Raw genomic sequence first — 19,336 nt, 5'->3', positions numbered from 1 at the left:
CACCCTTTGAATGGTGTGGGAGTAGGAATGGATTTCCAGAGAAAAATGGCAGACTACAGGAACCAGGAGCACTGCTCAGGTGAACCTGAGGACACAGATAAATCTCCAAGTGTTTCAATGACTATCTAAAAGGATGCAAATGTCCATTCCCCACTATCCTGTCAGAGCTGAAAAGGCTTCTTGGATGAGAAACAAAATGTCTTCAAAAAGAAAAACAAGAAAGTCCAGTTGCCTCCTGACCCTTGGGACAACCATGACCTGGATGACTGAGAATCTCTACAGACTTTAAGCATGGAAGAGTTAGCAGTAAAAGGAAACCAGGCCACAAAAAAACCCAGTGGCTGGACACCATCAAAGCTGACACCTGCCAGAACATAGAACAACTCAAAGAAGGTGAAGAGCATTCTGAGAACTGTGGACCCTAGAAAGACTGCCGGTCCTGACATTATCTCTGGTCAAATGCTTAAAGACTGTGCAGTTGGCTGGAGTCTTTACCAGAATCTTCAATCAGTTTTTATCCCAGTCCACTATTCCATCTTGTTTGAAGGCTTCCACCATTGTTCCACTGCCAAAGAAGTTTCCTATCAACAACCTCAACGATTTCAGACCAATGGCCCTCACTCCTATCATCATGAAGTGATTTAAGAAATTGATCTGCCAGCACATCATTTCTGGTCTTCTGCATACATTTGATAAACACCAGTTTGCATACAGAAGAAATAGATCTACAGAGGATGCTATGGCTATCACTCTTCACACTGCTCTGACTCATTTGGAACAGAGGGGCGGGGGCTATGTGAGGATTCTTTTTGTAGATTTTAATTCTGCATTTAACACAATAATTCCACATAGAGTAATGTCTAAACTTATGGATCTTGAGCTTTCTTATTCAATCTGCCTTTGGATTATGGATTTCCTGTCTGGCCACTCTCAGAGGGTCAGATTAGGTAATCATATCTCTTCAGCCCTTATTTTTAACACTGGTACATCACAGGATTGTGTGTTGAGTCCCTTACTCTATAATCGTTATGTGCATGACTGCATTTCCACTCACGCTAGTAATACTATTACTAAATTTGCAGATGATACAACAGTGGTGGGACTGATCTCAAGGGGGGATGAGTCTGCCTATCGAGATGAGGTAGACTGGTTGTTTTCGTGGTGTGGAGACAATAACATAAATAAGACCAAGGAGTTTATAGTGGACTATAGAAGGAATAGATCAGTCATCCAGCCCTTGCTTATCAATGGAGACCGAGTGGAGCAAGTGGCCAGTTTTAAATTTCTAGGTGTTATAATAAAAGAAGACCTGACCTGGGGCACTCAGATTGCAGCACTAGTCAAAAGGGCCCAGCAGAGATTATACTACCTGAGACTTCTCAGGAAACAACAACTGAATGAAAAACTGCTGGTGGCCTTCTATCGCTGCACCATAGAGAGCATTTTAACTTACTGGATCTGTGTATGGTTTGCCAATTGCACAGTGGCAGATAGGACAGCACTTCAGAAGGTCAACATCATTGCCCAGAAGATCATTGGTTGCCCTCTCCCCTCCTTGGAAGAGCTTTATAGCTCCCACTGTCTTAAGAAAGTTCAAAACATTCTTCAAGATCCATCTCATCCCGGGCAACCTTTTTTTGAACTATTACCATCTGTGAGATGGTACTAAAGATTAATAAAAACAAGGACAAATAGGCTGAAAAATAGCTTCTATCCAGGGCAATAACCATATTGAATTCTACAGTATAGTGCAATATTGGGTTTTCAATTTCAGTTACATCAAATGTAAAGGATGTATGTTTGTGTTTTTATTTTTATAGTTATAATGTACACTGAATACGGCATTTAATTTTGTTGTACCATGTGCAATGACAATAAAGTAAGTAAGAAGTAGTTCAAGATTGGAAGATGTGTAGAGACCTGGCCCATAGAATCACCAAGAGTTGAACACCACTGAATGGATAACATCATTATCATCATTTAAGACCAATCTATCTTGCACTACTCATTATTTGGCCAAGCTATAACACAGACAGAGTAAGCATTTGCACCTATCCTGGTCATCAACTTGTACACCAAACACCTTATTATAAGACAACAAATGAGAAGTTTTACTGGGAAAATGTAAACATTTATTCCTCTACATTTAATGAAAACAAAATGTTATGTTTGTTTATTTCTAAGTTTATATACGATTACCTTTCCACATTTCAAATACAAAAAGCCCATCTGTTCCTTGTTCTATTCTACTCCTTCTTTGTACATAAAATCAAACCGTCTGCATATATTTAATCTAGAAAAAGGATAGTAATCCTTTTCACTTACAAAAGATCAAGTTCCCGAAAGCTACATTTGTTTACTGATTTATTCTTGTTGCTTTTAGTCAAATACTGAAGTTTCTTGGCAGTTTCTGGTAAAAGCAAAGTTAAAATCTGTTAAAATAATAAATAAAAACTAAATAAGCCAATCAGTTGTTGAATCCTACCTAAAAGTTATTTTTCTATGGCAATAATAATAGCAAATAATATCACCACTAAACATCCACGTTTGCCTATCACAGTCCTTGACGAGGACTTGATGGGTGGATAAAAATATAAAATCCAGTCAGTACATTTGGCTGACTGTGGAATGAACCGATAATAAAAATAGTAATAAAAGGATTAGACCTTTCAGTTTCCTGGTGACTGAATTCTGAATAACTGGGGCAAAAACAGACAAGACATGATCCTGAATGATGAGCTTTGTAGAGAAACTTTTTTCAGATGATTAGATGTGCATCATATGAAAAGAGCTTCTTCAAATAGCCAGAATCTAAGCCATGTTGGACTTTAAAAGGCAATAGCTGGGATTTTCAATGAAATTAATCAAGTGAGTTTAATTCATACAATCGAAAGGGAGAATTTTCACATTGATCAGTCAATGTCATAATATGCTATAAATACAAACAGCCTAAATATGTTGAATATGAAATGGTGTTCTGTACTCACAGTGTGACACATATACAAACATGCACACATAAAAACACACACATAATCTGTGAGGTTGGCTGGCATGGTATGAAAAGCACTTCTTATGTTTCCTTTGCAGGAAGTAGTTGAAACTGATCCAATCTTGCTGGAGAAGTTGCACATTCAGATCTTTGCACAAGAATGTCACAACAGTCATGTGAGATGTAAATGCCTTATTCCCTAATGTGTAAATAATGTATATATGGGACATCGGGGGTTAACTTATTCTTTGGTTCCTAATGTATTCATAATTCACCACTCCCATTCTTGGCTCCACCCCTTGTATATATAAGGAGCCACCTTCACCATTTTCCTTGCTTCTATCTGTGAATATTCAGTGAATATAGAATGCCTGTTATAATTAAAGAGAAATATATTTAAACCTCTAACTCTTATTATCATTATTGAGTCTGATCCTGAAAATATTGCAACAAGCTGGTAGCAGAGGATGGTTAATTGACTCAATAAATACTTAAAGATGTCTAAGAAAGATAGGCCCAACACCAGGGCCTACAGCAAAGAAATAGAAACTGAACAAGAAATAATCAACGAATCCACAAACGCGATTTCGAGAGAATCCGAAGAATACACCACTGAAGAAGAAGAACTAATAAATGAAAATAATGACCAGGAGGAAATCGAAATAGAAAATAACGAACTCAGGTCAGAGATATTAAAACTATTAAAAAGCCAGAAGAATGATGAAAGCCTCATCGCGAATCTCCAAGAAATGCTGAAAAACAGCGGAGCAGCGAGAGAGAAAAACATTGCTAAAGAGAAACCCAAAGACCAAAAAACTGTGAGTGATATGACTACAGAGAAAGTCGTTATGAAAAAGAAAAGATGTGATCCCGCGCGAAATTTTGAATGGCAGCCATCTTGGTTCCAGCAAGCCTCCAAAGTGAGCGAAGCAGAGCCAATCAAAATGCTCAGTTCAAAATTTCTGGCGCGAAAAACGTTATCAGACAACGAAAGCGAAAAGGAAGATTCAAACTCTTCAGAAGAACCAGAATCAGAAAGCGAAGACGACTTAACGAAATCCCAAGTAAAGTCAGCAATGAAGACGCTTTTTGCTGCATTTGGGCCAAAATTAAAAATTTCCAAAGCGACAACGAAGAAGCTAGAGAACAAGCCGATACCTCAAGACCTGCACGCTCCCATCCTGACTTCGAGAGCGACGACGCCCGAGCCCAGAGAGCCATGTCGATTCCGCCCTACACCGCAGACCGGATCAAGTACCAACGCACACAAAAGAAAGAAAAAAGCAGTCGCCGCCATCAAAACTCCTAAAACCGAGCCAGAAACCGACTCGTCTGAAGAGGAGCGGAGCGAGCGAGCTGCAATGGAGAGAACCTTCCACGACGACGCCAAAGAAGAAATGAGCAACGCGCATGTGCGAAACTACGTAGACGGTCCGGAAAGACTTGAACTGGCCAGAGAACCGCGCAGACTCGTTGCGAGCATCCCCATGCCGTTTTGCAATTTCCTGCACTTGCGAGACCACGGACTACCTCAGGCTGTAAGTAATGGACAAAATAATGTGGGAAACTTACCCAGTGACTTCCCAAAACTTAGAGTTGATGGCATTAATTTGCAAGAATGGTATCAACAGCTCCAGGTTGTCTTTATGAAAGAAAATTTACTATTCTTTATCACTAGTCCTCCAAGAAGACCTTGGACTTTAAAAATAGATTGTTTACATCATAGAGCATTTTTCTTAATAATATCTAGCGTGTCTCCTGCAATGTATCATAGCATCAAACCAAACCTAACTGTTTCAGAAATAATTCAATGCATGTTTAATCTGTTTCACAGCGATAGTGTAGCTACCACTACAAGAATGTCTAAGGATTTCTTTTCTTCCAGAGTAAAACCAGGGGTTTCCATAAGTGAGCATTTGATATCTCTAAACAAAATAAGAGCTGAGCTGCATTTGAGGGGGGAAGTGATTTCAGATCAAACAATGAAAAGTGTTATTATCAATTCACTTGATTCATCATGGGATAGTTTTATGTCACACTTAGACACCATCAATCTAGGATATTTATCCATAGAAAGTCTATCTAACAAATTGATAGCAGAAGACAATTCAAGAAAAAATCGTTCCAGCAATCACACAGAACACAAATCTTTTAGGAAGGTAGCTTTCCAGGAAAAATACAATGAAGCTTTTAAATGCCATAATTGTGGGTCCAGGGAACACAATAGAAGAGACTGTCCCAAAATCTCAAAGGAGAGACATAGGTCAGAGTATAGGAGCAAATACAATTATAGACAGTCTTCCACAGATAGACATAAATATAGAAGCCCACCAAATTACAGAGATAGTAGAGGGGGTAGAGAAAATTCAAAAGAGAGAAAATCTGGTTCACTGAATGGACTAAATAAACAAGACAGCACTAAAACACAACAAAATGAGAACAATAATTGGCTTATTGATTCTGGGGCAACCAACCACACCACTAATAGCAAAAATATATTGTCTTCATTTACAGAAGATAAATTTGTAATAAAGGTAGCTAATCAAGAAAAGGTTCAAGTATTAGGCAGAGGAAATGTGACCTTGCCTGGCCTAGGAAAAATAGAGGGGGTATTGTTAATTCCAGAAATACCTCATAACATACTAAGTGCCATAAAACTAAGCAGAGATTCTGACATCAACATAGTTTTCTCAAAGGGGAAAGCAACTTTAGAGAAGGACAAAACAAATGTAGGCACTGTGATGATTAAAGGAGGCCTACCCTATCTAATAACAAAAGAAAGATGGTCACATAACATTGATTCAAATATGGAAGATTGTATTGAGGCAGATGATGAAAATGTTAGTAACAGTGACAATGATGAATGTAAAATATCTCATGATCACGCAAATACACACAATGAGAAGAAACCAAGAATAGGTAAACCAATTCATGATGAGTGTGCTCACATCTTGCATAGGAAGTTAGGACATGCAAGTTTTCCTGTAGTACAAAAAATGACTGAACACGCAGAAGGTGTCAAAATAAAAAATTGTGAAAATTATTTGGAATGCTCAGTATGTAAATCCACTAAACTAAAAACTAGTCCCAGACCAAAAAAATCCAACAGATCAACTAACAAAATTTTTGACTTAGTACATATGGACCTAGTTGGTCCATTAACTCCATCAATCACTTATAGAAAACGTTACTTCCTAACAATAGTAGACGATTACAGTCGCTATGGTTTTGTTTACACATTAAAACACAAGGATGAAACCTTTCAGAAATTTAAGGAATTCTACAAACGCATAGAAACACAACATAATATCAGAATAAAACAAATTATGACAGATAGGGGATGTGAATTCATGTCTAAAGAATTCTCCCAATGGTTAAAGGATAGAGGAATGCTACATTTCACGTCTAGTCCATTTTCTGCGTTCCAAAACGGGATTGCAGAGAGAAAGAATTCCACACTACAAACCATGATTAGGTGCACATTAGAGGATGCTGGTTTAGGCAAACAATTTTGGTCAGAGGCCTTACATTATTCAAATTACACTCAAAATAGAACCTGGTCCAGTATTGTGAATAAAACACCATATGAGGTGATGTATAATAGGAAACCCAAATTAGCACACATGCACATATTTGGAGTCACTGCAGACGTACACATACCTAAGCAGTTGAGAAGAAAGGGAGAAAACGTATCCAGAAGATTAAGATTTATGGGATATGAAACTGGCACCAAAGGGTACAGATTCATTGATAATAATAACAAATTTATAGTCTCCAGAACAGCTGTGTTCCATGAACAGGCCAATTGGTCTAAATTACATCTTAATGAAATATTTCCAAATAAATGCAAAGATACAAAATCTTGTGAGGAAGGGACAATAGAAAATCAAAATATCAACAAAAATAAAAACAAAACCAAAACTTGGACAAATAGTCAGCACAAAATAAAGACAGACACATTAACAAAAAAGGAAGCAAGATATTTGCATGATAACCATAGCAAACCCGAAAGAGCTATTAGAAACAATAGAAATCAAGTACCAAATAAATACAGAGATTACATAATGCATATGGATGGTGAACAAATGACACCTAATACATATGAGGAAGTATTAAAACTCCCTCGTAAAGAAAAGGAAAAATGGGAACTAGCTATGAAAAAAGAGATGGAAAGTTTGCAAGGATTGAATGTGTTTACACCTGCGATTGCACCTAAAGATAAAACGATTATAGGTACCAGGTGGATTTATAAAATTAAGAATCTAGAAGGAGGCAATACTCTATACAAAGCTAGATTGGTTGCACAAGGTTATGCACAAAAATATCCGGAGGACTACACTGACACATACTCCCCCACAGTGAGAACAGAGAGTGTTAAAACAGCTCTAGTAGTGGCATCTGCACTCAATCTTGATGTATTTCAATATGACATACAGACTGCGTATTTACACGCAAAACTAGATAAGGAAATATATGTAAGAGCACCACACAGTCAATACACTAATAAGAATGAAATTTGGCTATTGAACAAGAGTCTATACGGATTAAAGCAATCTGGCAAAAGATGGTACGATTGCTTGGTAAAAGTACTTAAGACCATGGATTTCAACGCTACCACTGCTGATAACTGTTTCTTTGTAAAAAAGAGTGATGATAATATTGAATTTGTATTAATTTATGTAGATGATATTTTATATATAGGAAAACACAAGGAGAGAAGAGAAACCTTTGTAAATAAGCTAAACGAACATTTCTCGTTGAAATCTCTAGGTAAAGTAAACAAATACCTTGGTGTACAAATTAACAAAACTAGAAGGGGATTCAAACTTACTCAGAAAGATAAAATCATTGAACTTCTGAACAAATGCAATTTAAACAATGCCAAACCCTGTGACACTCCTATGCAAACTGATTTCCTTAGAAACACTGATGAATCTTCCCCTGAATTCAAGGATAATACATTTTATAGATCAGTCATAGGTTCACTTCTTTATATATCTAATTGGACCAGGCCAGATATTGCATTACCACTCAACTTATTGTCAAGATATGTTAGCAAACCAACAATGTATCATTGGGAGGCAGTCAAAAGAATTCTAAGATATCTGAAAAGTACATTAGACTTTTGCTTAGTATTAGAACCTAGTAATGGTAAAGAACCAAAACTTACATGTTACGCAGATGCGGATTGGGCTGGAGATATATCATGCAGAAAGAGCACTTCTGGTTATATTTTTCTATTAAATGACTGTCCAGTTTACTGGTACACTGGTAAACAAGAACTGGTAGCCACTTCGACCACAGAAGCGGAATATGTTTGTTTGTCCAAAGCTGCAAATAACCTTGTATGGTTTAATGATTTGATTTCAGATGTTTGGAAAAAACCTGCTTTGCCTTTTGTTATGCATGAAGATAATAAAGCAGCCATTGAAATATCCAGATCCGATGCCATTGGACAAAGGTCCAGGCATATAGATATAAAATTTAAGCATGTGAGACAATTGTCTCAAGATGGATTTATCAAAGCAGTGCATTGTGATACCTCTGAACAATTAGCTGACATATTGACGAAGCCTTTACCTTCTAAACAGCACAAATATTTAACATCAAAATTATATGTCTTATATTGTCCTGAATCTGAATGTAATTGGTGTTGTATAGCGAACCGGCATTTAGAGGGGGATTTGTGAGATGTAAATGCCTTATTCCCTAATGTGTAAATAATGTATATATGGGACATCGGGGGTTAACTTATTCTTTGGTTCCTAATGTATTCATAATTCACCACTCCCATTCTTGGCTCCACCCCTTGTATATATAAGGAGCCACCTTCACCATTTTCCTTGCTTCTATCTGTTAATATTCAGTGAATATAGAATGCCTGTTATAATTAAAGAGAAATATATTTAAACCTCTAACTCTTATTATCATTATTGAGTCTGATCCTGAAAATATTGCAACAAGTCATGTCCAAGTCAGCTTAAACACCATCAATTTTATCAGCAAAGGGTTTTGCAAACTGATCGCAGCAGGCTGTTGAGCTACATACAGTAGGTTAATGTCTGTTTGTGTTTGTGTATGTGCGTGTGTGTGTATGTGATGTATGATATAGTAGCTCTCCAAAATAGCACTAAGCAGATGCAAATGAAGAAAACTGTTTTTGCTATATCACTTACCCCCACTGAACAAGATTTGAAGCACATGTTCTGCGACTTGGATTCTGTTTTTCAAATTTGTTAGCTGCATAGCCTATTTTTCTTGCATACAGTTAGTCCTCAAGTGATGACTACAATTGAGCCCAACATTTCTGTTGTTAAGTGAGACATTTGTTAAGTGAATTTTGTCCCATTTTACAACCTTTCTTGGCCAAGTTGTGAATCACTGCAGTTGTTAAGTTAGTGGCACAGTTGTTAAGTGAATCTAGCTTCCCCATTGATTTTGTTTGTCAGAAGGCTACAAAAGGTGATCACATGACCCCAGGACACTGCAAACATCATAAATATGAACCAGTTGCCAAGTGTCCGAATTTTTGATAAGCTTAAGAACACTACAATGGTCGTAAGTGTGAAAAATGGTCATAAGTCACTTTTTCAATGTTGTTGTAACTTTGAATGGTCACTAAATGAACTGTTCAAAGTCGAGTACTACCTGTAGTACTTTTTCCTCTAACCTATCCTCAGAATAGCCCAAATAACTTAAATAAATTTCCAATGAACTTTTAGGGATGAGAAGAACTTACACCCAGCTCTCCATAGTTTTAGCCCAGATCCTTAACTACTGGCTCTTTCCAAGTCTTTTGATAGGCAGAAAAAGTTGTTTAATTAAAAAGGGGCTTCAAAGTAATTTTGTTTGTCTTTTCTGATTTTGTTATGTTTTTTCATCTGATCCATATGCATATGGGTTGATGTGCTACTAAACTGGAGGGAAATAATACAATTAATGTATTTAATGCAACTAGTGTAGGTGTGAAAGTAATAATACAGTACATGCAGATACCCACACATACTCCAGACCATATTCAATTAGTCAAATCTAAAGGATAGGAAAGAGTAAAAACACACCCACACAGAAACATACACATATAGAGACAAAAGGATGTGGTAATGCAATGTAGATGTTCCCAGAATGAATTGCACCACAGATAATAAAAAGCCTAACAGAACATATTACATGTTTTGCTAAATTGATGGAGGCTTTGGATGAATTCGTGAACAAGACTAAGGTCTTATTTCTCTTCTTTCTAACCGAGGAGAACACTTTTTCAAGGAAACAAGTAGTTTCCCTTAAAACAAAGGGATGCAAATGTAGACAATTGTAGAATATACCTTTATGTAATTCACCTTAAACTCCCAAAAGAAAGACAGGATATTCACATAAACAGCCGCAAGGCATGTAGACTTTATTGCAGAGACTATGTAACAACTGAGTGGTTCCAGCCCATCTCTACCAACCAAAAAAAGATGATTGGCTAGATCCTAACTGGGGAACAATTGATTAAACAAGTTCAGGTGAGATGCTGTGTATATTGTACATTGTTGATTTCCCTTCAGCAAGCTGGTTTACTGGAAAATCCAAAGCAGAAATTAACTTTTACCCCTTTTTAATTTTTGCAGGCCTGTTGGTATAGATTCCTGTTCCAAGAGCTTCTGTTGGGAATTTTGCATAGTTCCAGGAAGAAATTACTATCTATCTATCTATCTATCTATCTATCTATCTATCTATCTATCTATCTATCGCTGCTATAATATTTATGAATTCAAGATTAACCATTTGCCAACATACAGTATTTGCTGTATTTTGAAATAGCATTAATAGCTTTGGAATACAAAAGAAAAAGAAACATAAATGTTGTATGAAAGCAGCCCCTGGACTTTGTGTGTTAGGATGGATTCTAAAGAGAATAAGAATTGAAAGTCACATGTAAACATGGATCGATTCAGTGAATATTTTATTAATATCTATAATGACTTATTTGGTTCAAGGCAATTTGTAACTGACAGTTCAAATTGATTTTGGAATTAAAAGAGGTCTCTGGGAATTTCCCAAAAGCTAACGGTGGGAAAAGAAAAGAGAGTGACAATATTGGGTGAATTGAAAAGGCCATAAACATCAATACAATGCAGCCACATTATCAGTTATTAAGCAAACAGTATAAACAACAATTTCACAATGCAACTGCTGAGATAAAACTTCCTTATTCCTGAAAAAAATTCAACACAACATGAAACAATCTCTATTTAGCAAACAATTAAAAAAGACAAAAATGGGGATCCACTTTGCCTTTGAATACCTTTGAATGACATACTGGGATGAGATTCCCCAAAAGAAATGAGAAGAGACATGACAAAGTTCAGCTGCATTTTCTTTAATTAAAATTGATGTAATATCGATTAAAAATATTCAGCGAAATTGTTTTTCAACAATTGATAATTTGCATCATGATCTCCTGCCACATATTAACTATGTTTGTTGGTTTGTTTTGAACTGATATGTAGGTGAGACATTCTGAAAAACCAAGTATATGCATGAATGTTAAAAAATTGTGATGCCAGACTCTTGTCAAGTAAGTAAGGTCTCTATCATTTGTTACTTTTGAAAGTTGTTTCTCTCCTGGGATAGGGGTTATTTGTATATTATATAATCATACAGGACTTTTTATATAGTTGTTTGGATAACTTAACCCTTGACAACTAGTAGTTTGCAATAAATGCACCTAGGATTTTTTTTCTAAACACATACTATACAGAGTAAACCATAATAATATTGTGTCATCCAAAATTGACAGAGAAGGAAAGTTAAAACAAGTCACAGGTTCTTTCTGTAGCTATTTTCCAAAACAGAGGTCATTATATTGTATTTAAATTACATGGTAATTTTAAAAGAAAATTGACAGGGTAGGAAAGTTAAAATGTGAGTTTGTTCATAGCTAAATCACAGCCTACAGATATGGGCTCTGGCTCTAGTTTTCTATATGTTGAAGTTGAAAGAGGAAGATATTTCAAGAAGAGTATTGATTGAATAGTTGTTGAGTTTTCAAGATACTCCAGGCAAAGTGAAAAGTGAATACTGATAGCATTCAACATTATCCTGTAAGGATAATTTAGTTCATCAGTATATTCAAAAACTCAGCTTTTATTCCTATGTAATTGATTCTTTGGAAAAATGTTATCTTTAATTTTGAAGTTTATGTTTTATTCTAATGTAAACAAAATGAATTGTAAAGAGACTATGCTTTAGCTACTATAATAAGCTCTTGATATGATTCATTCACTTTTGTATCTGATAATTTGAGTATTCTATATCTGATTAAATCAAAGAACAAAGGCAATCCATTTTATTTCCTTTTTTTAAAAAAAATGATCAAACATGTGGTTTTTTGGGGTGGGGTGGGAAGAATAGGAAGTTTTTAACTCCTGAAACCAGCAGCGATACATGGCCCAGAAATGAGAAAAGCAAATAAGAAAATATAAACACTGATGCTTTTAGAATATCTATTTATCCCTCCATCTCTCTATCATCCATCCCTCTAATGCTAAGGAAATAATTTTATAAGACATAAAACCGATATATTCTGATGTTTCTTGTAATATAATTTTGGTTCATGGTTCAGAGATAAACACTTGATAAGAAATTATCATTTCTCCCTACAGGATAATATAGGGTTGAGTTATAATTAATTGCTATGGGTTTACGGTTTTAGTACACTCCCAAATCTCAAGTCAAATCAGTCTATTTTGTATTGCTTTTGCTGTTCCATGAGGTGATATAAGATCTCTATAAGCAATTTAAACTGAATTGGGATCATTAAGGGGCAAATCAGCATGTCTGAAAATTAACCAAATGTTTCACTCCCCTACCCCCAACTTCTTAATACGGGACAAGGGCTGAAAGAGTGGAGTTAGATTGACAGATTGAAAAATCTGTCCTCTAGTAATAATCTGATCAATGTTTTAGGATAGGGATATTAAGTATTTTTGCCTGCAGATTTAATTTTGTCTAACACCCCCCTCCCCCCCAAAAAAATGGTACATATACAAATTGACCAGAATTCAAAGAGCTTTATTTTCCATCCGGAGGGTTTCTTATCAGGGGTAAAATCCAGCAGGTTCTGACATGTTCTGGAGAACCGGTAGCAGAAATTTTGAGCAGTTCGGAGAACTGGCAAATACCACCTCTTGCTGGCCCCAGAGTGAAGTGGGAATGGAGATTTTGCAATATTCTTCCCCCAGGAGTGGGGAGGGAATGGGGATTTTGCAGTATCTTTCCCCCAGGAGTGGGGAGGGAATGGGGATTTTGCAGTATCCTTCCCCTGCCATGCCCACCAAGCCACACCATGCCCACCAAGCCACGCCCACAAAACCGGGGGGGAAAAAAATTGGATTTCACCACTGCTTCTTATACTGAAATTTTAATCTTGTTTGCTTAAAATATTTAACTTATGTATCATTTGGTTTTTTTAATGCTATTTAATGGAACACAAAAATGTTCAATGCCCTCTTTTAGGTTTGTGAATCTACTTTGATGGGCTGAATCAATCAAAGCTTTGTTGAACTGAAGCATCCCTTCACAGCTTTGCCTATCCCTAATAAAAAGCAGTTTGAAGTTAGCAATTCCTTTTTCTTTCCCATGTTACAGCATCCTGATATTCCAAGTGGTTTACAATAAAGACAATGTTCGTGATTATGATCGTGTCTGTAGCTAGTGCTGGAGTTTTTGATGTTCAAAGAGAGTTTGTGAGATTGGACTCAAGATTTGAAGGTGGAAATTTGCAAAGTGAAGGCAGATGGAAAGCCTTCTACTTCACACACTGATCAGATTATATAAGAAAACAATTATATTTTGCTAAAAGACTAAGTCTCATATGATCCTGTAGGCCTGGATAGGCATTCCCACACATTCCAGTTAATATCAGAAATTAAAAAAGAAAACCAAGATGAGGATTTCAGTTTGTAAACAAAGGACTTCTTAATGTTTCTTTACAATATGCTATTAGAAAGCTTGAAAGCAGACTTGAAACCCGAGATTCATAAAAATCACTTAAATTTCTTGAAAATGAATTTTTCTCTAATATACAAGCAAAAATATGAGCAAAGCACCAGAAGAATGTAAAATTAAGTGATAATTATCAACATAGGTTAAATACATTCTGCAGCAATTTGTACGTGGATCCATTAATTTACCTTACTCATCTTTGATCTCTATAGCAAGATTCAGTCTTTTGCCTCTGATATAAACTTTTCAGATAAACTTCAGGTGTGTTGAAAGCCTTTCATCCATCAAGTGGAATGTTTCATCTCTTAGAGTAACTCACTACCTGAGTCTGATTAAATGCAAAACAAATTAAATCACAGGAAAATATTTAAAATGTAATGTCAACTAAAAATAACTTCTAGTAGTAAAATATATCCCACCACTAAACCCGGAGTATCCATCCTTGGCGAATTTAAGACTTGTGGACCTCACCTTCCAGAATTCCTCAGCTAGCCATGCTGTTCACAAGTCTTAAAATTACCAAGGTTGGACACCCCTGATTTAAACTGTTATTCTACTGTGAGATGGCATCACTTTTGATTAGACCTGATTTTTCTACCATGGTTATGCATTTGGACAATTTAAAGGTATCCTTATTATGTGACCAGGGATGGTACTTTCTAGCTGCGAACGTATTTGTATGCATTTAGACTCTCCAAGTTTCATAGACTGTAGGAAGGTAACACCTTTGATTAGCTTACAGTAAAGAATACATAAATCAATGAACTTTAATTACAGGAAAGTCAGATAGCCTAAGGAATTACTGATAGGATCCGTTTGTTCAAAGATGTCATGAGCATTTGTGCAACACTCCTAGCATGCAAAATAATAAGAACAAGGCACAATTTGGGGCCAACAAACTCCCAAGTGTAACTCCTGAGCTGGATGCCACTGAGTATAGATAACTAATGTGGAAGATAAATTATTTTTAAAAACCAAGGAACAATTAATCACAGTTAACTGTTTTGTATTAACTACACCTAAATTGATATTTCCGTGGAATTAAATCAAGTTTAGGTTTTTGTCTCGACTCTATCCACTGGTTTGTCTGGGCTTTGATCACCTTTGGATCATATTTCCCTGTTCCTTAGCATGCCATTTGATGGTCAAAGGCATATTTACCCCCTTAAAGTTGTGCACCCATATGTTAGAATGATACACGTACCACACAATTACAAAAAGCAACTGAAGTTATGTATTAAAAGAATGCTGTCATTTCAAGGGCTAACATCATATAAACGCCGGCTATCTCCAGGCTGTCAGTTTCAAAATGACAGAAGATGAGGAACTTTGCAGACTTCTATACACTTGGAAGGTGTTTATATACATCATTCAGGAAATCCAACTACACAAACACAAAGAAAGAAAAAGCCTAAATGACAAGGCAGTTATATTGCTGAGAAGGATTTTAGGATTATGGAGAAGATTCAGTGAAGAAGATTCTGTGCACAATAACATAGTTGATAAAAGATTTAGCAAGGGTTTACAATGCAAAACACATAAGTGGGGCTGAAGGAAGTGGGTATGTTTGACTCAGAGAAAAGAAGATTAAGTACACAATCCACTGAGCTCAGGTCCAGTACGAGTCCTATTGAAATGAATTATTTTGTGGAGTGGATTCAGAGGGGGGGGGAAACCCCTTGATAATATTTTTGAGACTTTAGGTAGGATGCAAAGAGAAGGCAGATAATCTTGCTTGCATGTCCCTTAAAGGCATCCAGCCCTGTGCTAAACCGTAGCGAACTTTTTTTTTAAAAAAAAAAAATTTTTATTAAACAGTTTTTATAAAACAATTTTTTTTTACAATTTCCTTCTTTTCAACATTTTCACATCAGTAAACATTTCTTACATATCCATTTTCCCCCCTTACTTCAATTTACCATTTATACATGATTCTAATATTGATTTATATACATAAAGATAACAATGTCCTCAATTTCAATAATACATTCTATGTCCGTTCCATTTCCACTTGTTTGTTATTACTTTTCCGCTCCTATATCTTCCTCATTTACTCTTTCCTTCCCCTTTATACCTCTCCTCTAACCATTCATACCATTCCTCCCATACCATATAGTATTCTGTTTCCTCCTTTTCTTGTATTTCTTTTGTGAGCTTGTCCATCTCTGCGCACTCCAAAACTTTTCTAATCAAATTTCTTCTGTTGGTGTATTATTATTATTTTTCCAATTTTATGCATATATTATTCTTGCTGCTGTTGTAATATGTATAATTAAATATTGTACTTTTTTGTCATATATCCCTGGAAGTATTCCTAACAAAAATATTTCAGGCTTCATCTCTATATGTTGTCTGGTTATCCTTCTAAATATATTCTAATTTTATTCCAATATTCCAACCTTGGGGCACGTCCACCGCAACTTTTTTAAATAGGTACTTTAAAAAAAGAAGAAAGAAGGGAAAGAAAAAATTAAAAAGATTTAGAAGTTTAACTTGGATAATTTTTTTAATATATATGTATTAGAAGAGTTACAACACATATTCATTACAATGACCAAGGAAGGGCAGAATAAGCAAACTAAGAATCCAGTGGATATTTGTTACACTAATATTCATGCACAGAGTCTTCTGCGCATGTGCAGAGGGTCAAAAATGGAATGTAATGATGTCCTGGCGGGTAAGCGGAGCCTCCCACTGCTGGCCCTACCAGTTCACGCAAGCCGGATAGATCCAGCCAGATTTCACCGCTGGTCTGCTTCTTCAATGAAGTTCTTTTTCTTATAGTTCCTTCAACTGTTGCCCTGATTGCAATTTGATAAGTTACATGGTCTTGTGATTTGCTGAAACTACCTTTTAAACAATCTCAATCTTAGCAGTCCTAAGAATAAGCATTTCATTTCTCATGTTTGAATTATGGCTATTAAGCAAGAGAAGCAGCTGTTTCAAGAGACAGATCTGGGGTCTGTGAGGCAGGCAACTGCCAGGCCTTTGGGCTTATTCAGATGGAAATACAGCCAGGTCGGGAGCATTGTCACTGCCTTTCTATGAACTCTGGAGCCGACAATCCATAAGGTATACAGTAATGAAGGGGAAGAGTGTGGGAAGAAGGGAATGAATAACCTAGCCAAATGGCTAAGAATCAAGCAATGCAAAAATATTTTACCAAATTAAAATAATTACAGCTTACTGGAAGAGAAAAGCATGCAAATCCACCTTTGCCAGCTGATAATAATGGAATTTAGTAAATCATAATAAGACGGAAATCAATGGAATAAGACTGCAATTAAGTTTTCTTTTTAGGATTGTTCTGTAGACAATGCGGATGACTGTCTTGCAATGGCATTTGGGTTTTGACATTTAAAAGATTCAATAGCTATCAACGCTTTGAAATACGGGGTGAAGAAAAAATTATAATCAAAGCAGTAACGCTTAAAATACATTTGTTTGAAAATACTTGAAAATTTCCCCTTTCAGCTTTAGAGATCTATCACTGAGGTAAAAGGAATTGGTAAAAAGGGAAGTTTATTTTCTCCTGTGTCTAAAGTCTTTACACAAGAAAATGAACTTTGAATTCAACAGAGCTTTGTTACAAGAAAGCAGGAATAATATTGCAACATACCACTAACGCATGTGTGCAAAGAAATCAGTATTACTGCTTAATGAAACATTCTGCTAACACCTCAATGCAGAGCTGTACCTTAATTGGTTGATCAGAAGAAATTCCTAACACCTCACAGCCTAAGAGATATGCAGGAGTCTTTGTCTATTGTCCTGTAAATGGAGAGAAAGCTTAAAGAAGAGAATTGAAATCTGTGGTAAGTTGGGACATCTTACATGTCATTTCAAGCTCGGAATAAATTGGCTGAAATCTGTGGTCAAATGCTGAGAAAATTATATTGTGGAGGCAGCAAATGCATCAGTAGGATTTTCAATTTTAGCTGATGAGACTGCATATTGTCGAGAGAGAACAAATGTCGCTGGGAGTGAAGTTTGGTGAACTGAAGCGTGGAGTGTCTGAATTTATGAGGAGTTTTTGGGTTGTGTCCCAGTATTCTCACTGAGTGCAGCAGCCATAGCTGTAAAATATTCCTGATCATAGGCTTGGCCTTCAAAATTACTCATTCAAGGAGTACTTTGCTTTCTGTAATGCGGGAGGCTTTAAAAAGTAGATGTCAAAAAGAAAAAAATAACCCTAACAAATGGCTTCTAGTGGTGGTGTGTTTAAAATTGCAGTGGTAATGAACTGAACTGTCTAAAGGAAATCAATTATTTGTGTGGAAATGTTGAATTTTTGACTTACATTTTAAAACATGATCAAAATTACTTCTCTTCCAATGTAGCAATTTATCATAAGAGTGGGGAATCTCTGGCCTGCACAGATGTTTCTGAATGACAACACCCATCAGATTTAGGAAGCCTGCCCAGCAGTGAAGAATTCTGGGAATTGTAGTGTAGAATGGCTGATTCCTGATTTGTTTGAAAATTGCAAAAACAGGCGGAATCAAATGCATCTATATTTTAATTTGATGACCCAAACGGTAAATTGATTGCTAAAAATGATTAATGCGGTGGTCCAATTGGTAGTCCAGGTTTTATGACCAAAAGGAATATCATTCATTTGTTTGGGATTAAAGTTATATAGAATCAACCAAAGACTTGGAAAAATGTCCCAAAATATCTGACATTTTGAGACAGAGCTCAAATGAAAGAAATTCAACAAGAACAGCAAAGACCATGAGGCATTTTTATAGGAAGTCTCAAGGAAAATGCAAGTAGAGTATTTGAAACTGGAAAGTGAGGCAAAAATATTTTTAGGAGGGGCAGCACACTCTAGAAGGACATTATTAGCCCAAGAAAGAAATCTATAAGGCAGAACTTTCATTGGTTACACACATAAATCTTCAACCTTCTAGAATGATTCTGTCTGTGGTAGCTTCTACCATAACTGCAGCCGAAGCTGAAATTCATACATGGTTTTGACCTGACCTTATTGTTTTCTTGGCCACAGCCTTCTCCTTGTTTATGTACTTTCTGGAACATTTTCTATAGAAAACAATTAAGACTGAAAGCTTCCATCCAAATAATGGCTTCTCAGCTTAAATACATTTGAGCAATTTAGTCCCATTCACCCACTGCTACTTGGCCTCTTTGCTCCTTAAGCTTTGCAAGGAAACAATGTTGCAATGAAGCTATCATTGGTGAAAAAAACGAAAGGAAGAAAAGCAATTGAATCTCTCCAAGAGGGTTTATTATACTCCCTCCCTTCTTTGCTTTCCTGTTTTTTGCCTGCCAAACATGAACAGGCTTTCTCTGGGACAGCTGTACTCAGTCTGGTGTTCTCCAGATGTATTGGGA

At 36.2% G+C, this 19,336-nt stretch overlaps 1 long non-coding RNA gene across 1 annotated transcript in view; it reads left to right on the top strand.

Moving 5' to 3' along the window:
* Positions 1-17,751: 17,751 nt before the first annotated feature.
* Positions 17,752-19,336, top strand: part of LOC139313963 (uncharacterized) — a 69,849-nt gene continuing 68,264 nt past the window's right edge. Inside the window, exon 1 of the long non-coding RNA XR_011600166.1 lies at positions 17,752-17,796. This is a non-coding gene — a long non-coding RNA (uncharacterized lncRNA). The remainder of the gene's footprint in view (positions 17,797-19,336) is intronic.

The sequence above is a fragment of the Pituophis catenifer genome, unplaced genomic scaffold (assembly GCF_029215685.1).
Source record: "Pituophis catenifer annectens isolate HBS135680 unplaced genomic scaffold, rPitCat1.0.hap2 SCAF_3, whole genome shotgun sequence".
Classification (NCBI taxonomy): domain Eukaryota; kingdom Metazoa; phylum Chordata; class Lepidosauria; order Squamata; family Colubridae; genus Pituophis; species Pituophis catenifer.
Note: the sequence above shows the minus strand (reverse complement) of the source record. Positions and strands in the feature narration are given on the sequence as shown.